This window comes from Mus caroli, unplaced genomic scaffold (assembly GCF_978045245.1).
Source record: "Mus caroli unplaced genomic scaffold, Mus_caroli_1 scaffold_4, whole genome shotgun sequence".
In the NCBI taxonomy this organism is placed as follows: Eukaryota; Metazoa; Chordata; class Mammalia; order Rodentia; family Muridae; genus Mus; species Mus caroli.
The window spans coordinates 93,223,172-93,247,335 of NW_028227259.1; the positions used below are offsets into that span (position 1 = coordinate 93,223,172).

Genomic DNA, 24,164 nt, shown 5'->3' on the forward strand with positions numbered 1-24,164 from the left:
TGATAGTCATTGTGATCTCTAGAGGGAGAAGGAGAGATGCCTTTGTCAGCAGATATTACAGGTACAGATACATCCATGGCAGCATCTAGATGTTTGGCGGAGCTTCTGTATTCTTAGAGAAATGTATATGCATTGCAGTTCTCTTTTTCATGCCTTATGGATAAATGTTTATTTTCTGACATATTACCTTTCTATTTTATGTCTAAATGCATCTTATCCAAAATAAAATACCATATATAGTATGTGGAGTGGGGCATGTGTTGGAGGTGGGGACACATTTGAGACTCTTGATTCAAATTAAATATGCACAGAAGGAAAAAATGCATTTTTTTTCTCAACAGAAGCCACCAAAGGCATTTTCAGTCTATTAACAAGAAAAATTATAATTTTTAAATATTGGGTAAAAGTATTCAAGTACTTAGCCTATGCTAATTGTGATAATATGTTATATATTTTGTATTAATATTTTCAGACAATGAATCCAGTAGGGTATTTTCTTTCATCAGTAACTTCTAAGCTTGAGAGATAGAGGATCTGATATATGTCTGTTTAGTGTAATTATGGAGACTGCAAGTCTCCATTCAACTCTAAACAACAGTGAGAATTACAGTCCTGCAATTAAGCTAAAACCCCTTTCTTCCTCATTTCTATTTCTTTACCCATAGCTCACATATACATATAAACACAAATAATGAAGAAAACTGTTTAACAGAGACTAAAGCTGGTCTCATGACTGTCTTTATTGGCTTGTTCAACTGGTTTAATAATGATTTGGAAAACCATGTTGAAAGGAAATTTCTTAATCATATCTACCAAAAATCTATCTTATTTATCTATCATATATAGATATGTCTGTCTTGATCATTGAAGGAGACTTTTGCTGTTGGCCATGAGTTAAGGAGGAAAAAGAGTAACTACTCTACCTTTGTGGCCAGAGGTCAGAGATAGAGAGAATAAGAGAAATGATGGGACAGGATATAAATGGGGAGAAACATCATGATGGTTAAGAGCTCCTAAGCTTTCTGCAAATGAGAGGGTGGCTCCCCTTTGCCTCTTTTATGGTTCATTCCAGTTATTGATTTAAACTTTCAAATGTAATGAAAGTAGCAAGTGTATCCTTTAACATGCAGATAAAATTGCAAGGAGATTATGGCTGTGTAGGAGTTCCTTGGGCAGCCATATATATTTATTAACCAAATGGACCCAGTGAAGAAGAACTTCTGGCCTTCAGCCATCCTTTCCTAACTAAAGTTAAGGCTTGGTCACATGGGCTTTACTCAGAGGAACCAAGCTCATTTTCAGACCAGATAGAATGGAGCCTAAAAATGAGACAGATTACATATTCCACGCCACAGCCAACTTTACTCAGAGCATCAAACAATTTATACCGTGCGGGTTTTAAGAAAGGCCACAGGAGTAAAGTTCTCATGAGTTCAAGCCCTATATAATCACAAGAACAAGTTGCACTGGGCAAAACCATTTTTTTTCCCCATAGAGACATATACACAGGTAACACTAGCCATTTGTGTGGATAATCTAAAATAAACTCACTCCTCTCCACCGTACCTGAAAGTGGCACAAAAACACACAAGAACAATTCTGTTTTGTTTGTTTGTTTTTAAGAAACTGAGGTCACAAGACTCTTGTCTTTTTCTTGGAGTTTTCTCACCAGCACTCAGAAATCTCTTCTCATGACTTTATTCTTGAACTGTGTTCCCACACACTTCTTACTCATGAGAGATACTACAGGACAAAGGTCTAGTCTGTGTAACTCTTTAAAGTTGAGTTAGGGACTTAAGGAGATGTCCAATGTAGGAGTTAAAGCTGCTCCTCAGGGGTGTGGTTATTTTCTCTTTCTGGGCCTCTGTGTTTCTACCCAGCATAAAGATCATGTATCACAGCTCTTAAGAATGAGACTAAGCTCATTCACAGAGCAGAAGAGAACGGCTATTAAGGGCCTTAATGTGACAGAATTAGGCAATGCTTTCTTTTTTAATACTTTTCACACACATTGCCCAGGATTTGATAGTGGGGTGAGTGCCTTTCCTAAATATTTAGAGGCTCATTTTATGCCTCGTGGAGTTTATTTAAAAAGCAATAGAATGTGTTGAGTGACTGCCATTATCTCTTGGATTAAATTACCTTCTAAAAAGAATCCACATGTTTGAGGGTAAGGATAATCATTGTGAGCCATAGATGAGAACATACGAAACCATGCGTCCTGACAGGAAGCCCCATAGCAGGCCACATCTCTGTTTCTATTTGTCTGGGAGATCGGTTTCTACTGCACACATCTGGACACAATGTCTATTACATGACCAGGTCCTGGGAGCTGGTTTCATAGATTTTATTTCCTCTCTCTCTCTCTCTCTCTCTCTCTCTCTCTCTCTCTCTCTCTCTCTCTCTCTCTCTCTCTCTCTCTCTGTGTGTGTGTGTATGTATGTATGTAGAGGATATGTGTGCTAAACGAGATGTATGCATTGAAGGGTTTATGTTTGTGTATGTGTGTATATGTGTCTTGAATGGTGTGTGTTGAAGGACGTGTATGTGTGTGTGTTGAAGGGTGTGTGTGTGTGTGTGTGTGTGTGTGGTGTGGGTCAAACCCAGAATGGCAAGGAATGAAGCAAGCTCCTAGGACTGAGCTGCATCTCTAGGCCTTGGGGGGAAATGATACTGTCAAGGCAGAAGTTCAAGCTAAGGGGACCTCAGAAAGATGCATTTGTGTTTTCCCCAAAATATCCAAAAGGTTGTCACTTGCTATTCGTTAAGGAAGTATGCTTTTGTATTTCGGAATACAAGTTGTCTCAAGAGCCCTATATCACAATTACTACAGAGGTGAGGACATGGTTTTGCTCAGTGAGTCTCCAAACCTACACTCAAAGGTTGGCCTTATAGATAGCCCTTTAACCTCTTCTGAATGGAATGTCCATTTATTTAGCAACTAATGAGGGACTAGGAGAGTCTAGTGGAATGTGTATCTGCTTTGTTGTTCTTCATAGTTCAATTGTTAACTAAAAGGCAAACCTATAAATCCATAATTTAGTATGACCAGTAAAGTGTTTTCAAATTAAGCCGCATTTAGTGGCTAACATTCAACTTCCACTGAAATATAAAATAGGATGTCAATTTCTTTTAGTTGTTGGTTTCAATTTTATAATGAATTAATTGCATTTATGATGCTTAATGTTTCTCCTGGGCTCATCTCAATAAAATTTCAATTATGAACACTTCCTGCTCACTGAACATAGAGAAAAATACATTTCTTGAATATTCTTTTCAGGTAATAACATAATTTTTACTGAGAGTGAGTCTTTGTGATGTTTCTTGGCCACTGGCTGCCTCTGAGTGGATGCCTTACGGTCTGTTCTGTTTTCTTGGCACTTGGTCTTTTAGGTTAATGTATGTCAGGATGACGATGAGAGAAAAGTGGAGTATTCAGAATAGGATGAAGATTTGTCTACCCTATAATTTTTATTATCTCCTTTTGTGTTTAACTTTGCTTATGTTTTATAGAAACTAGTGTTTAGCGCCAAAATGCTTTTAGCATATAAGTCAATATAAATACATGTTTATCCTCTATCTTTTTGATATGGAATATCTATTGTTAAAATAATGTTGTTTTGTTCTTTTAATGACATGCCCGGATTGATTTTTAAAAGCATTTGAAGACACAAACTGTTAATATTAAGTTGTTAAGAAATGAACTGTATTTTTCTGTGTGTGTGTGTACACATTGATTTTATTGTAACAAGCAACTTGTACACTTCAGCATTTAAAATGAGCATCGTTTTTCTTCCAGTGAAAACTGAAAAAGAAAAAGAAAAGAAAAAAGAAAAAATTAAAAATAAAATTACAACAGAGAATGTTAACTCCAAATAAAACCGTACAGGTTCTGCTGATTCTCCAATTGAGTGTCAGGGCTTATGTCATTATCAGGAGAGAATTTTATTTTAAGTGTCACCTTAAATTGCAAGGATGTCTGTTAAGCCACATAATTAAACATGCCAAAAGAGGAGCCATGTTGTCAGATGTCCACCCCCGACATCTCAAACCCACCCTTGCTCACCGTCTAAACCCCCCTTTTTTCTTTTTTCTTTTCTTCTTATTAAACAAGAGAAAGTAGACAGATACATGTTGGAAAATGCGAACTGTCTGTATTCACATAGAGACACAGTGCAATCGCTGAGCCCAATATACAGAGAAAAGAAAAAAAAGCTAGAATTCTATAAACTACTACACAGGGGTCTACCGCCCTCCAGCAGAGCCAAGGGAAATGGGGAGCTTTTCTTTTTTCCCACAGAGCATGGTGGTGGTGTTGAATCTACAAATTTGAGACAAGAAAGGATAAAAAATGAATTTAGAACAGAAACGGAGATTCTTTTCCTGTTTTATTTTGCTCAAGATATTTTCCCCCAAATTAATTGAGAACAATGATGTTGAGACCTCAAAACAGGGCTACTGATCACAGAGGAGGAAAAGACTGCAACTTGCTCCCAGGGACTGGAGAAAATTAAAAAAGAAAAGGAAAATAAAAAAGAGGGTTGGAATCTATCAATCTTCTGTGCCAGGCATCCTCGACTTCATCCTCATCGTGAGCTTCTTCACCTTCATCCTCATCTCCTTCTGCCCCTTCATTCTCATCGTCATCTTCTTCACCTTCATCCTCATCTCCTTCTTCATCAATATCTTCCAACCCCTCCTCGTCGTCGTCGTCGTCATCATCATCTTCTGCCTCTCCCTCTTTATCATCAATATCGGGAACCAAATAGTACTGCAAGGGATTTGGCCAAATGTCACCTTTCCTAACTCGTCAGCACCTGCGTCAGAATGGTCAGTAAACCAGGTAAAGAAGCTCTCTGGCTCTTCGCACTGCCTTTTCCTGCTGGCCTTATTCTGCGTTTGACTTGAGTATTTTGTCAAGTCCTTTCCAGATTTCCATTTGATTTCGGTGGACTTTGAAGAAGGGTCACCACTCTCCTTCAGATGAAATTCGTTGGAGAGAACTTTATTTTCAACGTATGGATTTTCATCAAAATAAAAATCTATTCCGTAACCTGATTTAATGTCTTCAAATTCTGTCACTTCAACTCTGGGCAAATAATGCAGAGCCTCCTCGTCCTCCTCCCCAAGCAGTGCAGACACTTGTGGATGGTTGACAAATGTTGTTACCCCAAAATTTGGAATTTTGGCGATCAATTCTGACCTCTTCTGAAAAAAATGGCGGAGTTTGTTATATTTTTGTTCTACTTTCAAAATTTCCTCACTGGCTTGCTCATTAAGTCTGTCTATTTCATTTTGTACTTCATCAATATGTTTAATTGCTTCTTGCTGTTCTTTTTCTCCCTTTGGCAGGTGGGGAGAGGCCGACTTGTCCTCCAGCTTCGGGGCAGCAGTCTGTCTGGGTTTCTTGGGCTGAGGCAGGATCGCAGATTGCCACTTTGGGGCCATGGCTCGAGGGAGGTGGCAGGGAGACAGAGCCCAGAGCCCTGATGTTCACAACAGGAAGAAACTTACAGGAACTCTGAACTGTATTTTTCTTATCTCCTCCAGTTCTTTTTTTGATGGGAAGCAGTGTAAGACCTTGGTACTCAGAACTGTTTACCAAATAATTATGGTTCTTGCCTCAAAGCCTTTTTTTTTTTTTTTAAATTCCACTCCTCTTTCAGCTATCTAAGTCATGTGTGAGGAAGTCTGAAGCAATGAACTGTGATCAGCTACGATGCCTGTGGTTGAAAAGCATTTGCTTGCAAATGGGCCAGTCCCCAGAGTGGCTTTCCTCAGTACACTACTACATTACGACCTCAAGATGAAGGTGAAGAAGACATGGGGTTGCCTAGATACTTAAGACACACAGAAACCCCTGTTGACCAGCAAAGGAACAACACCATGACCAGAACATCAACTCCCATAGCACAATTTAATACATCCCAATAATCTAATTTTCATTTGTCTCTAAGTAGCAGATGAAAGTAATCCTCATGAAAGGTGGATATCTGACTGAATGATGAAGAAAATAAGAGAAATCTGGCTTGGAAATTGTATTTGTGAATGAACATGAGTAAACTAATACCTTCTCATGAAAGCCTATGTACATCAGTAGCACTCAGCTTCAGCATGGAACGCATCCCTTGCATCTCCTCCCCCTACTGATCCTTCCTTGCTTGGTCTCTGTGTGCCACTCATTGTTTGAATGTCAGACGATCTCTGTTCTTTGTGAAGGTAAATCATGGCTGGAACAATTGTTTATGTTTTATTTTTCTTTCAACTTCTTAGGGTCTTCAAGAGTGCTCATAAGCAGTAGATGCTCACACTAAAAAGTCAAGATAACTGTTAGGTGTGTTCATTGATTACACACATAGAAAGGCATTCTGAAATGCTTTAAGAAAGTGGAAAAGCAAGCAGCTCTCCCTTCTCCCTCTCTCCTTCCTCACCATTCTTTCCTCATCTCTTTCTCTGTGTGATCTTCTTCCCCACAAGAAACTCACTTCTTATTGGAAATGGATAGGACTGGAGCTATTGGCTTATCCTGAGCCTTAGATTCTGGGTATAGATGCCACAGACAGTGATGGAAACGTCCCTTGGCAGAGTATTGACTAAATGTGCCCTGTCCTCAACTGTGGCTTTAGAGAGGAGGGCTATGTCCCTTTTTTTGGCTTAATAGACTTTTGTGGCTTAATAGAATTTTGCGACCATTAGCTCTGAAGGTCAACCAAGCTCATAACATTGGGACTAATGAGCTCACTGATATTACCCTACTAATGTTAGCCCTGTTAAGATTTGGGGGCGTAATCTTTACTATCATTTCCTTTGAGAGTATTTAAAACATACAGAGCAAGAATGTTCTCATAGTTTTGCCATGTAAGATGTCCTGCTTGTCTATGTAAATTTTGTTTCCATTAAAACACATTCTGAACATTTAACAGCAGATAGTTGAGCTGTAAGAATAGTTCAGGGTTCCAGGCTTATTTCTTTTCTCTATGAAATAGCCTGAGACATGAAGTGTCACTTTCCCCATAGGACATCTGAGGACTGCCCCCTCTTATACATTGGCAGTAATGCAGCACTCTATATTACTACAATTTTCCTGCTGTGTTAACACCAGTTTCTCAAGATCTAAAGAATCATTCCAGACAATATGAACCATCATATCAGCGTGGAAGAGTGTTTACAAATGTCCAATCAGTGATATTAGCACAATAAAAATATGAAGGAAAAGTTTCTTGGCTACCAGAGGGCACCACAGTCACTGTGTGTAGAACTTGCTCATTTCCCAGTGCCCATCTATTGTGCATGAATTGCTGTGCAGCTGGGTTTCCTCAGTAATATCATGTGTTATTTAGCACAACAAAATGACTGTATCAGGTCCAGAGGCTTAAGGATATCAATACTTTATAATCAACATAAATTGTATTTTAATCCACAAATTAAAATTTTAATGATGAATAAATTACCAATGTATAAATACAGACAGGATGGATCAGTAAATGTTATACCAAGTCATATCAGACCTTAAGGCAAAAGGGGGAGAATCAGTCACTAATACTGATATAAGGTTCATCCCCACCCCACATTCCTTCTGAGATCTTGTCACAGTCACTAAACTCCTCCTCTTTCTTTCTGTTTCCCGAAGAGCTCTCTCCCCTCTCTTACTCCTATTTCAGGGGCTACTCTTCCTGCAAGAGTTTAGTATATGTGGGCCATCTGCCCCATGCAGGGATTTGCCTGATAAGATGTTTCTGTTGATAGTCAACTTCACTCCCAGGTGCCAGCATGAGTCTAGCTGTAACATCAGCACTTATAGCCATCCCGTTATTTCCATCTCTAAAAGTAGACTTGCTCATTTATGTTCATACTCTGCTTTTTACTTAACCAAACAGTTGCGTTGGCAGTCTAAGTTCATCAAATAGCTGTCAGTGTGTTCCTGTTTAAATCTTGTTAACATTCATCCCTTGCCACATCCTGCCTTTGGGGATCCAACACAATCTTTGGAAGAGGTGTTTGTTTGCTTGTTTGTTTTCCCCACAGTATGGGTGTCCAATCACTTGACAGGGCTTGCCATCACTTACACTGAATCCTCACCACAACCTCCCTGCTTTTCCTGACAGTGGAGTCCTCACCACTGTGTGTGTGTCCTTAGGCACAATCATCTATTTGATGAAACTCGTCATGTAGCCTAGGCTAGTTGTCCTAGTAGCCCCTGAGATATGCCTGTTTTTTGTTTCTTCAATTCTGATATTATAAACACAGGATATTCTTTTTTTCTCTTCAGTTTTATGAGTATGGATGTTTTGCCTGTATTATGTCTGTGTACCATCTGGATGCAGTGATACCAGAGGCCAGAGGGTGTGGGATCAATTGGGAATGTGTGTGTGTGTGTGTGTGTGTGTGTGTGTGTGTGTGAGAGAAGAGAGAGAGAGAGAGAGAGAGAGAGAGAGAGAGAGAGAGAGAGAGAGAGAGAGAGAGAGATAGATAGATGGTGGGGGAGAGGAGAGGGAGGAGAGGGAGAGGGAGGAGAGGAGAGGGAGGGGAGTGGGAGGGGGAGGGGAGGCCATGTGGGTGCTGGGAATTAGACCCTAGTTCTCTGGCAAAGCTTAATGGTAGACATAGGGTAGTAGACCCTGTATTGGTCAGTCATAAGGAACATTTACAGTTTTTGGTTGCAGTTTAAGAGAGTCTGGATAAAGAAATACTGTTAGATAAATATTTGTATTGTATTTACTAACTGTATTATAATAGAGGGAGACAACTTAACACCTGTCACTATAGATGAAAGGAGACCAACAGCCAAGTAAATTCTTTCAGAAGCAAGGTCTTTTGTTTTATGTATGTAGAAGATAAACTTGGTGACATGGTGAATTAAGATGGGAGATTATTAATGACTCCTGATTAATTTTATGTTATTTCCACATTATAGTAATCAGAACTAATTTTTTTTTGAGACAGGGTTTCTCTGTGTAGCCCTGGCTGTCCTGGAACACACTTTGCAGACCAGGCTGGCCTCGAACTCAGAAATCTGCCTGCCTCTGCCTCCCAAGTGCTGGGATTAAAGGCGTGTACCACCACTGCCCGGCTCAGAACTAATTTTTACCTAACCATTCTTCTTCTTCTTTTTTTTTTTTAATTAGGTAATTTCCTCAATTACATTTCCAATGCTATCCAAAAAGTCCCCAATACACTCTCCCCCCCCATTCCCCCCCCCACCCACCCCCACCCCTTGGCCCTGGCATTCCCCTGTACTGGGGCATATAAGGTTGGCAAGTCCAATGGGCCTCTCTTTCCAGTGATGGCCTGCTAGGCCATCTTTTGATACAAATGCAGCTAGAGACAAGAGCTCTGGGGTACTGGTTAGTTCATAATAATGATCCACCTATGGGGTTGCAGTTCCCTTTAGCTCCTTGGGTACTTTCTCTAGCTCCTCCATTGGGGGCCTTGTGATCCATCCAATAGCTGACTGTGAGCATCCACTTCTGTGTTTGCTAGGCCCCGGCATTGTCTCACAAGAGACAGCTATATCTGGGTCCTTTCAACAAAATCTTGCTAGTGTATGCAATGGTGTCAGTGTTTGGAAGCTGATTATGGGATGGATCCCTGGATATGGCAGTCTTTAGATGGTCCATCCTTTCTTCACAGCTCCAAACTTTATCTCTGTAACTCTTTCCATGGGTGTTTTGTTCCCAATTCCAAGAAGGGGCACGGTGTCCACACTTTGGTCTTCGTTCTTCTTGAGTTAACAAATTGTATCTTATATCTTGGGTATCCTAAGTTTTGGGGCTAATATCCACTTATCAGTGAGTACATATTGTGTGAGTTCCTTTGTGAATATGTTACCTCACTCAGAATGATGCCCTCCAGATCCATCCATTTGCCTAGGAATTTCATAAATTCATTCCTTTTAATAGCTGAGTAGTACTCCATTGTGTAAATGTACCACATTCTCTGTATCCATTCCTCTGTTGAGGGGCATCTGGGTTCTTTCCAGCTTCTGGCTATTATAAATAAAGCTGCTATGAACATAGTGGAGCATGTGTCCTTCTTACCGGTTGGAACATCTTCTGGATATATGCCCAGGAGAGGTATTGCTGGATCCTCTGGTAGTATTATGTCCAATTTTCTGAGGAACCGCCAGACTGATTTCCAGAGTGGTTGTACCAGCTTGCAATCCCACCAACAATGGAGGAGTGTTCCTCTTTCTCCACATCCTCGCCAGCATCTGCTGTCACCTGAATTTTTGATCTTAGCCATTCTGACTGGTGTGAGGTGGAATCTCAGGGTTGTTTTGATTTGCATTTCCCTGATGATTAAGGATGTTGAACATTTTTTCAGGTGCTTCTCTGCCATTCGGTATTCCTCAGGTGAGAATTCTTTGTTCAGTTCTGAGCCCCATTTTTTAACGGGGTTATTTGATTTTCTGGAGTCCACCTTCTTGAGTTCCTTATATATATTGGATATTAGTCCCCTATCTGATTTAGGATAGGTAAAGATCCTTTCCCAATCTGTTGGTGGTCTTTTTGTCTTATTGATGGTGTCTTTTGCCTTGCAGAAGCTTTGCAACTTTATGAGGTCCCATTTATTTATTCTCGATCTTACAGCACAAGCCTTTGCTGTTCTATTCAGGAATTTTTCCCCTGTACCCATATCTTCGAGGCTTTTCCCTACTTTCTTTTCTATAAGTTTCAGTGTCTCTGGTTTTATGTGGAGTTCCTTAATCCACTTAGATTTGACCTTGGTACAAGGAGATAGGAATGGATCAATTCGCATTCTTCTACGTGATAACCGCCAGTTGTGCCAGCACCATTTGTTGAAAATGCTGTCTTTTTTCCACTGGATGGTTTTTGCTCCCTTGTCAAAGATCAAGTGGCCATAGGTATGTGGGTTGATCTCAGGGTCTTCAATTCTGTTCCATTGGTCTACTTGTCTGTCGTTATACCAGTACCATGCAGTTTTTATCAAAATTGCTCTGTAGTACAGCTTTAGGTCAGGCATGGTGATTCCTCCAGAGGTTCTTTTATCCTTGAGAAGAGTTTTTGCTATCCTAGGTTTTTTGTTGTTCCAGATGAATTTGCAGATTGCCCTTTCCAATTCGTTGAAGAATTGATTTGGAATTTTGATGGGGATTGCATTGAATCTGTAGATTGCTTTTGGCAAGATAGCCATTTTTACAATGTTGATCCTGCCAATCCATGAGCATGGGAGGTTTTTCCATCTTCTGAGATCTTCTTTAATTTCTTTCTTCAGGGACTTGAAGTTCTTGTCATACAGATCTTTCACTTCCTTAGTTAGAGTCACGCCAAGGTATTTTATATTGTTTGTGACTATTGAGAAGGGTGTTGTTTCCCTAATTTCCTTCTCTGCTTGTTTATCCTTTGTGTACAGAAAGGCCATTGACTTGCTTGAGTTAATTTTATATCCAGCTACTTCATCTAACAAGATGATCATGTGGTTTTTGTCTTTGAGTTTGTTTATATAATGGATTACATTGATGGATTTTCGTATTTTGAACCATCCTTGCATCCCTGGGATGATTTATCAGGCTTAGGAGTTCTCTGGTGGAATTTTTAGGGTCACTTATGTATACTATCATATCATCTGCAAAAAGGGATATTTTGACTTCTTCTTTTCCGATTTGTATCCCCTTGATCTCCTTTTGTTGTCTAATTGCTCTGGCTAGGACTTCAAGTACAATGTTGAATAGGTAGGGAGAGAGTGGGCAGCCTTGTCTAGTCCCTGATTTTACTGGGATTGCTTCCAGCTTCTCACCATTTAATGTGATGTTGGCTACTGGTTTGCTGTATATTGCTTTTATCATGGTTAGGTATGGGCCTTGAATACCTGATCTTTCCAAGACTTTTTTCATGAATGGGTGTTGGATTTTGTCAAATGCTATTTCAGCATCTAACAAGATGATCATGTGGTTTTTGTCTTTGAGTTTGTTTATATAATGGATTACATTGATGGATTTTCGTATTTTGAACCATCCTTGCATCCCTGGGATGAATCCTACTTGATCAGGATGGATGATTGTTTTGATGTGTTCTTGAATTCGGTTAGCAAGAACTTTATTGAGGATTTTTGCATCAATATTCATAAGGGAAATTGGTCTGAAGTTCTCTATTTTTGTTGGGTCTTTATGTGGTTCAGGTATCAGAGTAATTGTGGCTTCATAGAATGAGTTGGGTAGAGTACCTTCTGATTCTATTTTGTGGAATAGTTTGTGAAGAACTGGGATTAGTTCTTCTTTGAAGGTTTGATAGAACTCTGCACTAAACCCATCTGGTCCTGGGCTTTTCTTGGTTGGGAGACTATTAATGACTGCTTCTATTTCTTTAGGGGATATGGGACTATTTAGATCATTAACCTGATCTTGATTTAACTTTGGTACCTTGTATCTGTCTAGAAACTTGTCCATTTCATCCAGGATCTCCAGTTTTGTTGAGTATAGCCTTTTGTAGAATGATCTGATGGTGTTTTGGATTTCTTCAGGGTCTGTTGTTATGTCTCCCTTTTCATTTGTGATTTTGTTAATTAGAGTACTTTCCCTATGCCCTCTAGTGAGTCTGGCTAAGGGTTTATCTATCTTGTTGATTTTCTCAAAGAACCAGCTCCTCGATTGGTTGATTCTTTGAATTGTTCTTCTTGTTTCCACTTGGTTGATTTCACCCCTGAGTTTGATTATTTCTTGCCGTCTACTCCTCTTGGGTGAATTTGCTTCCTTTCGTTCTAGAGCTTTTAGGTGTGTTGTCAAGCTGCTAATGTGTGCTCTCTCTAGTTTCTTTTTGGAGGCACTCAGAGCTATGAGTTTTCCTCTTAGAAATGCTTTCAGTGTGTCCCATAAGTTTGGGTATGTTGTGGCTTCATTTTCATTAAACTCCAGAAAGTCCTTAATTTCTTTCTTTATTCCTCCCTTGACCAAGGTATCATTGAGAAGAGTGTTGTTTAGTTTCCACGTGTGTGTTGGCTTTTTATTATTGATTTTGTTATTGAAGATGAGTCTTAGTCCATGGTGATCTGATAGGGTGCATGGGACAATTTCAATATTTTTGTATATATTGAGGCTTGTTTTTTTACCAATTATGTGGTCAATTTTGGAGAAGGTACTGTGTGGTGCCGAGAAGAAGGTATATCCTTTCGTTTTAGGATAAATTGTTCTGTAGATATCTGTCAGATCCATTTTTTTTATAACCTCTGTTAGTTTCACTGTGTCCCAATTTAGTTTCTGTTTCCATGATCTGTCCATTGGTGAAAGTGGTGTGTTGAAGTCTCCCACTATTATTGTGTGCGGTGCAATGTGTGCTTTGAGCTTTACTAAAGTATCTTTAATGAATGAGGCTGCCCTTGTATTTGGCGCATAGATATTCAGAATTGATAGTTCCTCTTGGAGGATTTTACCTTTGATGAGAATGAAGTGCCCTTCCTTGTCTTTTTTGATGACTTTGGGTTGGAAGTCAATCTTATCAGATATTATAATGGCTACTCCAGCTTGTTTTTTCCTACCATTTGCTTGGAAAATTGTTTTCCAGCCTTTCATTCTGAGGTAGTGTCTATCTTTTTCTCTGAGATGAGTTTCCTGTAAGCAGCAAAATGTTGGGTCCTGTTTCTGTAGCCAGCTTGTTAGTCTATGTCTTTTTATTGGGGAGTTGATTCCATTGATATTAAGAGATATTAGGGAGAAGTAATTGTTGCTTCCTTTTATTTTTGTTGTTAGAGTTGGTGTTCTGTTTTTGTGGCTGTCTTCTTTTAGGTTTGTTGAGGGATTACCTTCTTGCTTTTTCTATGACGTGGTTTCCATCCTTGTATTGTTTTTTTTCTGTTATTATCCTTTGAAGGGCTGGATTTGTGGAAAGATATGTGTGAATTTGGTTTTATCGTGGAATACTTTGGTTTCTCCATCTATGGTAATTGAGAGTTTGGCTGGGTATAGTAGCCTGGGCTGGAAATTGTGTTCTCTTGTTTCTGTATAACATCTGTCCAGGCCCTTCTGGCTTTCATAGTCTCTGGTGAAAAATCCGGTGTAATTCTGATAGGCTTGCCTTTATATGTTACTTGACCTTTTTCCCTTACTGCTTTTAGTATTCTATCTTTATTTAGTGCATTTGTTGTTCTGATTATTATGTGTTGGAAGGAATTTCTTTTCTGGTCCAGTCTATTTGGAGTTCTGTAAGCTTCTTGTATGTTCATGGGCATCTCTTTCTTTAGGTTTGGGAAGTTTTCTTCTATAATTTTGTTGAATATATTTGCTGGTCCTTTGAGTTGAAAATCTTCATTCTCATCTACTCCTATTATCCGTAGGTTTGGTCTTCTCATTTTGTCCTGGATTTCCTGGATGTTTTGAGTTAGGATCTTTTTGGAGTTTGTATTTTCTTTGATTGTCGTGCCCATGTTCTCTATGGAGTCTTCTGCACCTGAGATTCTCTCTTCCATCTCTTGTATTCTGTTGCTGATGCTCGTATCTATGGTTCCAGATTTCTTTCCTAGTGTTTCTATCTCCAGCGTTGCCTCAATTTGGGTTTTCTTCATTTTCTCTACTTCCCTTTTTAGGTCTTGGATGGTTTTATTCAATTCCATCACCTGTTTGGTCTGGTTTTCCTGCAATTCTTTAATGGATTTTTGTGCTTCCTCTTTAATGTCTTCTACCTGTTTAGCAGTGTTCTCCTGCAATTCTTTAAGGGATTTTTGTGCTTCCTCTTTAATGTCTTCTACCTGTTTAGCAGTGTTCTCTTGCAATTCTTTAAGGGATTTTTGTACTTCCTCTTTAATGTCTTCTACCTGTTTAGCAGTGTTCTCCTGCAATTCTTTAAGGGATTTTTGTGCTTCCTCTTTAATGTCTTCTACCTGTTTACCAGTGTTCTTTTGTATTTCTTTAAGTGTGTTATTAAAGTCCTTCTTGATGTCCTCTACCATCATCGTGAGATATGCTTTTAGAACCGGGTCTAGCTTTTCTGGTGTGTTGGGGTGCCCTGGACTGGGCGAAGTTGGAGTGCTGGGTTCTGATGATGGTGAGTGGTCTTGGTTTCTGTTAGTAAGATTCTTACGTTTACCTTTCGCCATCTGGTAATCTCTGGGATTGTTATTGTTGTCACTGTTTAAAGATTGGAGCAGACTCTGTGTTCCACTCACCAGAAGTCTCAAAAATCCTGTGGCAGGTGTTGTGGGTAGCTGGCGAGTGTCAGCAGACCCTGTGCTCTAGCTACCCAGGTGCTGTTCAGACCGGAAGAGGCTTGTGGCCCTACTCAGGCCGGATTTCTGCCTCCCCAACCAAAGCAGTCTCAGGTCCAGCGTGATTGGACTGGAGCAGAAGCTGTGTTCCACTCACCAGAAGTCTCAAAAATCCTGTGGCAGGTGTTGTGGGTAGCTGGCGAGTGTCAGCAGACCCTGGGCTCTAGCTACCCAGGTGCTGTTCAGACCGGAAGAGGCTTGTGGCCCTACTCAGGCCGGATTTCTGCCTCCCCAATCAAAGCAGTCTCAGGTCCTGCGTGATTGGACTGGAGCAGAAGCTCTGTTCCACTCACCAGCAGTCTCAAAATCCTGTGGCGGGTGTCGTGAGTAGCTGGCAGGTGTCAGCCGACCCTGGGCTCTAGCTATCCAGGTGCTGGTCAGACCCAAAGAGTTTGTGGCCCTACTCAGGCCGGTTTTCTGCTTCCCTAACTAATGCAGGCTCAGGTCCTGCGCGCAATTGGATTGGAGTAGAAGCTGTGTTCCACTCACCAGAAGTCTTAAGATCCTGTGGCGGGTGTCGTGGGTAGCTGGCAGGTGTCAGCTGACCCTGCGCTCTAGCTACCCAGGTGGTGGTCAGACCCGAAGAGCCCATTCTTCTATTATAAGAATTGTAAGGGAAAATGATTTAACTTGAACACTTACAAGAATGATTATTGAATTGTTATAAAATCACACAATGATGAAGTTTTTAATAAATTGTTAGCAACTATATATGTATATATATCCCAGAAGACATTATATATATATATATATATATATATATATATATATATATATATATATATATAATATGCACATAAATATATACACATATATAAATGTATTACTTTAGTATATATTGGATAAATTCATATTTTATTTTGGATGTCAAAATAATTCTTTTTAAGGCCTATTACTTAAAGAAATATAAATGTAAGTTTACATGTGCATATAAAATAGATTATTATTTAAAGATTCACTACTTACAAATAATGTTTACAGTTGCTAGTGAAATTTCTCAGATGGCTAAAGAACTGCAGTCTATAACCAGGCTTATTTATTTTCAGGCTAACTACAAAAAGACAGAAAGAATATATTTCACTATTAAATATTTATTTTTAAAACCTTTGGCATGATATGTAAAACCTCCATCTAAATTTAGTTAGAAGTCTTGTTCTACAAATGGTTGAGCCACATGCATAGTATCCAAAGACAAAGGGAAATTTAGTTACCATGGCAATTGCCCTATGATACTATTATTATCTATCTTTGTGACAAGTTGGGGCTACTTAATATGACATGCAGATATATATTTTTGAATGACAGATGGGAAAGAACATGTAATTAAATTACACAATACCTACTTATCTTCTCCCACCTTTAGTGTGAATACTGTAAGTACAATAATGATTCCACACTGAATTAGTTACATAAACATTTCCCTTCACTGTTCCTTGCCTGGCATGATAGCTTTATGGCTCTATGGTTGGTGAGTTTAAGTATGTACTAGGAAGAACAACTTGGGAACAAGAGAGAATATTTTCTCTGTTCAGTTCTGGCAGATGTCACATTCCTGCAGTGAAATTATGTCTAATACAGGGAATCTCTTATCAAGAGAGATTTGTATTAAACACGTTTGTATTGAAACATGTTAACATTTATAGGAAAAATACAACTGCATCTTCCCTTTTCCCTCAACAACCAACCAACCAAACAATCCAAAACTAACATGTTTTATTGACTTTTAGATGTCTCAGTGGTGAGGACCCAGGTACCAGTTCTTCCCATGCAAATGCCTCTCCTTTCAAAGCAAAATTTTATAGATGAAAAATAGAATAAATGGTCAGAACAAAAGTGTCAACTTAAAGTAATACCAAAAGTAAAAAGACACTTGTATTTTATGTAAAATGTGAAAAACAGAAAGAGGACTTATTATATATAGTCACATTGAAGGTGGGCAAAGAAATCCTGTGACCTCCTTCCTCATGTCCATCTTCTAGGTTCTAATGCAAGAGTAGGTTTAATCAGAAAGCAAAGGAAATGCCAGAGTAAATAGTCCAGAGAGGTGTGATTTCATGCCCCCCACTGACACACCTCCAAGTCATAAAAAGACTTCAATGTATGCATGGGTTTGATAGAAAATATATGCACATGGAGAACTCTCTCTACCGATGCTAGAAAATCTGCACAGCACTCACAACTAGGTCTTGGTGATCTGTTGTTCATGACACATTTCTCAAGTCCCAGTCACTAGGAAGGCTACTTTGGGCCTATGAAAGATCAACACACAAGATTTCCACATACTAATCTCAAGGTTCAGGTAATAACAATATTACCCAAACTACAAAAGTAAACTCATACCCCTATACCCCACAACACACTATTTCTTTATCATTAACACTTCAGCTTAATTTAAATCTTTTCTTAGCTAAATAATACTCACCAAGATATCAGCCACAGTCTTACTCTTTATTAGAGTCAGCCTGTGCAGGCATTATTTTCTTTCTGGTGGGATTACTGTCCTTAAGACAGATTCCTTCAAATTTTAGGCAGAGATTTGAAGTTTCTAAACTACTTCCACCTCTTCTACTTACAGAGAATCAGAGGAAATGGTGTAACTCTGTGGAAAGTCTCCTCGGCCTCTCTGGTCACTGATTTTTCCTTGATATATAATTAGCTTGTTTCTAAACACAGTGACTGATGATCATGAAATCAAAATTCAACTTGGTTCAGTCTCATTTTAAACAAGAAAGAGTCAGTTTAATACATTTAAACAGGCTTCAAACAAAACTACAAGTATGAAGCATTATCACAGTGTAAGGTATAAAATTGAGGTGTGTGCCTTGCTTTCACTCCATGTTCTTGTCAGAACTTGTGTAAACTTGTCTAGAGAGGATGGAACAACATGGCTTCAGTGACTAGTGCTGTGCAAATGGCAGTTCACCAGATTCATGTATAAAAGAAGCATAAGCACTCAGAAATTGGCACAAACATAACAAAACAAACCAAACAGACAACTGGGCACTTCAACCTACCAAAGATTACTCAGACTCCTTTGGAAGAGTGGGTGTTGGAAGATAATTACTGCATAGTTCATTCCCCTTTCCCTCAACAATTGGTGGTCATGAAAGTGTTATCCACTGTCATCAGCAAATGAGCTCACAGTTAAGTAGTCTCACTTTAAAACAGGGGAGTTATCAACACATAGAGAACAAAGTCAAGAGAACAGTCCAACCTAAGAAGGAAATGGAGGGGGGGGGGGTGGGGGACTGATGAACATAATTCTACAAATACTGACCAATAGTCAAAAGGTTGAGATCCCTTACGGGTAGCCTTTGTAACAGAAAACCATAGATGCTAGAACATAATTTACTTCAGCTCTTCCATCTGATACTGAAGTATGGTGTCTAATGTATAACTTGATAACCAAGTAGAATAACCTAACTACAAAGAGGAATGAGGCAAAGTTAAAGACAAGCAGTACTTTCAACACAAAAGAAGACAAAGTAAAAAATAGCTAAAGTACCCTGACTCTTTCTACATCTTCAGGCTTGCTGGTTGAACAGAAGGATGGTGAGAATATTCATCCATAGTTTAGCTTAAACTCAAAGGATGATGCTTCAACCTTACTCAACAAACCTGTCCATGGATGGCTGTCGCAATGTCAAAAATAACAGGAGCAACAACCACTATTCTTTAATATCTTGTAACATCAATTGACTCAATTCCCCCAATTAAAAAAGACATAGAATAACAGACTGGATACATAAACAGGACCCAGCATTTTGCTGCATACAGGAAATACACCTAAGTGACAAAGACAGACACTACCTCAGAGTAAAGAGCTGGAAAACAATTTTTCAAACAAATAGTGCCAAGAATCAAGCTTAAGTAGCCATTCTAATATATAAATATAAATATAAAATTATATTTTATAATTTTATATAATTATTTATATAATTTTATATAATTATAAATTTATATAATTATATAAAATTATATTTTATATTTATATTTATATATTAGAATGGCTACTTATATTTATTTATATTTATTTATTTATATTTTACTTATATTATTTATATTTATATATTAGAATGGCTACTATATAATATAAAATCAACTTTCAACCAAAAGTTATCAAAAAGGATAAGGAACAACACTTCATACTCATCAAAGGAAAAATCTACCAAGATGAACTCTCAAGTCTGAACATCTATGCTCCAAATACAAGAGCACCCACATTCATAAAAGAAACTTTGCTAAAGCCCAAAACACACATTATACTTCACACAATAATAGTGGAAGACTTCAACACCCCACTCTCATCAATGGAAACATCATGGAAATACAAACTAAACAGAAACACATTGGACCAAATGGATTTAACAGGTATCTATAGAACATTTCATCCTAAAACAAAAGAATATACCCTCTTCTCAGCACCACATGGTACCTTTCCAAAATTGACCATATAATTGGTCACAAAACAGGCCTCAACAGATATAAGAAGATTGAAATAATCCCATGCATCCTATCAGATCACCACGGACTAAGGCTGGTCTTCAATAACAACAAAAACAACAGAAAGTCAATATATACATAGAAGCTGAACACCAGCCTACTCAATGATATCTTGGTCAAGGAAGAAATAAAGAAATTAAAGACTTTAGAATTTATTGAAAACGAAGGCACAACATACCCAAATTTATGGGACACAATGAAAGCATTTCTAAGAGGAAAACTCATAGCTCTGAGTGCCTCCAAAAAGAAACTGGAGATAGCATACACTAGCAGTTTGACAGCACACCTGAAAGCTCTAGAACAAAAAGAAGCAAATTCATCCAAGAGGAGTAGATGGCAGGAAATAATCAAACTCAGGACTGAAATCAACCTAGTAGAAACAAAAAGAACTATACAAAGAATCAACAAAACCAGGAGCTGGTTCTTTGAGAAAATCAACAAGATAGATTAACCTTTAGCCAGACTAGTCAGAGCACACAGAGACAGTATCCAAATAAACAAAAATCAGAAATTCAAAGGGAGACATAACAACAGAAACTGGGGGAATTAAAAAAAAAGATCATCAAATCCCACTCCAAATGCCTATATTCAGCAAAACTGGAAAATCTGAATGAAATGGACAATTTTCTACATAGATACCAAATACCATCAGATAAACCATCTAAACAGTCCCCTAACCCCTAAAGAAACAGAAGCAGTCATTAAAAGTCTCCCAACTAAAAAAAAAAAAAAAAAAAAAAAAAAAAAAAAGCCCAGGACCAGATGGGTTTAGTGCAGAATTCTATCAGACCTTCAAAGAATACCTAATACAAATATTCTTCAAACTATTCCACAAAATAGAAACAGAAGGAACACTACCCAATTCATTCCATGAAGCCACAATTAGGCTGCATATTGTCCCTTGGAGATGGAATGGTTTCTGTCTAATCAGGAACTTGTCACAATTTCCTTTCATAGAAGACTTCATAAGAAATGTTTTTCTACTTCTATCATGTTTAATATTCCAAATAGATTTTAAAAACTGAAAAAAAAATTTTTCTTCTGTTGGGAAACTTCCAACTAAAGACTTCTAACAGAGAACATGATCAAACAGTGTAGAAGCAAGTACCTTTTAGTGCTGTGAGCTGATGTAGCTAGGTTAGGTCACTGCCTCATTTAACTGCTATAACAAAAATACAATAAACTGAGGGGAACACACGGCAAATGCTTGTTTCTCATGTATCTGAAGCTGTGGATTGAAAAATGAAGGCACAGAGTTGGGGGATACCCAGGGGACCTCCACTTGCTCAGAGGAGAATGAAAGAGGGAGATGGGGGAAGGGTTGTAGGAGGGAGTGATCAGGAAGGGCACAGTGAGTGGGATGTAAAGTGAGTAAATAAAAAATTAAATTAAGTTCAATAAAAAGGAAAAATGAAGGCACTGGCAAATTCTGAGTCTAGTAAGGACCCTTCTTTGGGTTCCAGATAACTGGCAATTATATATTTACATATGTGATATATATGAATATATTTTATATTTATCTTATTTTTCTTGTAATTGTTTTAATTTTTAATTATTCTTTTATACATGATTACAGTGTATCTAAATGATATATGCATCCCCTCAACTTCTCCCACCTTCCCTCTCTTCTTCCCCTCTCCCCCCCCAATCACTACTTGCTGGACTGAGTCGGTGCTGACTGTATGTGCATGCATATAACTTGCCATCTGTTAGATAGACAACATAGTATCAAACTGCCTTCTAAATACTTCACCACACTCCTACAGATGTGTGCAACCCTCCTTCCTCATCAGAGATGCTTATTAATACAGCTGATTCCAGTTAAATACAGACTCAATCTAGTCAAAGCACAGTGACTGTGAGTATTCAGGCACACATTGAACATCTATATCATGCTCCACTGCCCCTTCCAGGGCTCAGGGAACATTGCAGAACCAGAGACAGAAAAACAGTAAGAACTGGAAGCCAGGGAAGATGGTAATGAGTGCTGTTTTCTAGACACAACAGGGCTGTTGCATTCATGAATGAAGTCACAGCAGCTGCACAAGATCAAACAATCAATCATGGAGACTGAAGGAGGTCACAAGGTGCCCTAGCTGAGGCTCGTAGGCAGCTGAGGGACATGGAAGGAAGGAGAGTCAGTTTTTCTTCAGTATTTTCATGACTTAAATGTGAAAGTCCTTGATGATAGACTCATGTGTTAGAGTACTTGGTCAGTTACTGGCACTATTTAAGCCATTGTGAAGTCTTTAGGAAGTGGGAAGCAGGACCTACTGGAATGTTACATCCACCCCAGTAGTGACTCCAGTGATAGGTCTAGAAACCTGGGCACAGTCCCGAGGTGAAAAGTTCACAGAAACTTAGTCTCCTGGAACCGTGGCATCCTGTATAACGAATGCTCCAATAATTTCCTTGCTTTAGTCGGTGAATGGATCTGTCTGCTTTCCCTCAGTATTGTTTTATTATAGGTGTCTCCAAGCAATGAGTTGCCAAATACCTAAGCAAAATTGAACTTTGCTTCCTGGCCTTCACCGATGCCCTAGGTAGTCCTTGAGCTGACCCTGAGCTTAGAATTCAGTAAGAATGTTGCCTATTCAGTGACATTCAGAATTGCCTCTAGTGTTATAAGAGAGATAGTGAAAGAAATCAGGCATTACTATCTACTACATAGAGTTAGAAATCTCAGGGCAAGCTTAGCAAAGTAAGTTTAGAATTCTTATTATAGTTATATATAACAGACTATATTACTTAAGAAGGAAGATTGTGATCTAAGAAGGAGCTAGAGTAAATACTCAGAACAATAGATAGCTGAGTCACTCCCATACACAGAAATTTACAATGGCCTAGGGGGGAAGGTGGACTATATAATAGACTAGAATTGGAACTATGGCAAGGGCATGAAGCCTTGGCTTCTGGCCTCTAAGATTAAGCTGACATTAGGTGGGGCAGCTTTTGATCCCAGTTAACATTGATTTTATCCCAGTTGGTTCCTGTTAGCTTTTATGTATGCATTCCTCTGTTTCGTTGTAAAAGTAATTTTGCATCAGATAACTTCAATGTACCTTGGATGCCATTAATGTATCACTTAACTTCTTTGTTTTCTGTAATATTTAAGACTGATGCTCACTTTGACACATTACATTCAGATACAGCACACTCCCTGTGTCCGTGTCTGTTACCCTTCTCGCTGACTCCCTGTTCACCTGTAACCGGAACCCTGATTTCTCCCACGGATTGAGGGGGGCCAACTGAGGCTGGTCCTTGGCACTGGAAGAATAGGTTACTTGGGGTATGACTTTGAAAGTTATACCCAGTCCCAACTCTCTCTTCCTCCCTCCTTCTCTCGCTGTCTCTGTCTCTGTCTTTCTCTTCCTCCCTCCCTTGCTCTGTCTCTGTCTCTCTCTCTGTTTCTCTCTGTCTCTCTCTGTCTCTCTCTGTTTCTCTGTCTCTGTCTCTTCCTGACTGCTGCGATCATTATTGATCTGTCATACCACACCAGTGATGATGGACTGAGTCCTCTGAAAACGTGTAGAAAATCTATCCTCCTCATGCTGTTTCGGCAGGTCATTAAATCAGACCAATGAGACCAAGGGCTAATATTGGCCTTCTTTTTATTTCTCATGTGGCAGAAACAGCAAGAGAAGTGTTGAATGTTTTCTATTTTTAATAAAGGTGCAGCCTCAGTCAGGGATGTTTGAAACAGCTTCCACCAGACTTTTGTTTGCTCCTTGTTTTTTGAGACTTTTGCTGTTACAAGCCTCCGTGATATTTAGGAGATTCCAAGAACCTTGTCCTTCTTAGCAGAGGGGAATTCCCTGCTGGCGGTTTGGAAGATGACCTGCTGCTACCAGCTGTAAACAGCAAGGTTGTCATTGGTCCAAATCAATGGCTGTGATTGGTCCAAATCCTTGAATTACATAAACAAGCTACTCAGGCTTATTGGGTTGCTGGTAGGCACTCTCCTGCATCTCCTCCCGTGATGTTCCAACTCAGCACAATCAAAGGCTCTCTCCAATGTTTTCCACCACTTTTCGTAGTTATGGCCGATCTTGTAATCCAAAGAAAGAAATCACAGGAAGTTGTGGCTGTGGTGACAGCAGAGGGTGTATAGAGGGAGCAGGCCTTGAGCAGTAAGCAAGCAGAGCTGTAAAAGCAGTAAGGCAGCCAGCTGCTAAAAGTGGAAGAAGCCCCCAAACAGTTCAGCAGCACCTGGAGATGATCTTTACAAGAGAGGATGGAGAACTGAAGCCAAAGAAGGATAAAAGTCTATAACAGAACCAGAGAAAAGAAAAATGCAGGTCCTGGTCACCCAAAGTTATAAAATGTAGTCAAGTTTGCCATGCCAAGGGTCTGGTTCTGGGCTGAGTTTTAAAGGCAGTTGCTGCCTGTTCTAAGGATCCTGATACCCAAGTCTGGCTGCAGAGAGTAACACTTGTAGGAATAAAAAT

The 24,164-nt window shown here is 39.1% G+C and overlaps 1 pseudogene; it reads right to left on the minus strand.

The window, feature by feature from the left end:
* Positions 1-4,510: 4,510 nt before the first annotated feature.
* Positions 4,511-5,448, minus strand: LOC110294889 (protein SET-like; annotated as a pseudogene).
* Between the last annotated feature and the right edge of the window lie 18,716 nt (positions 5,449-24,164).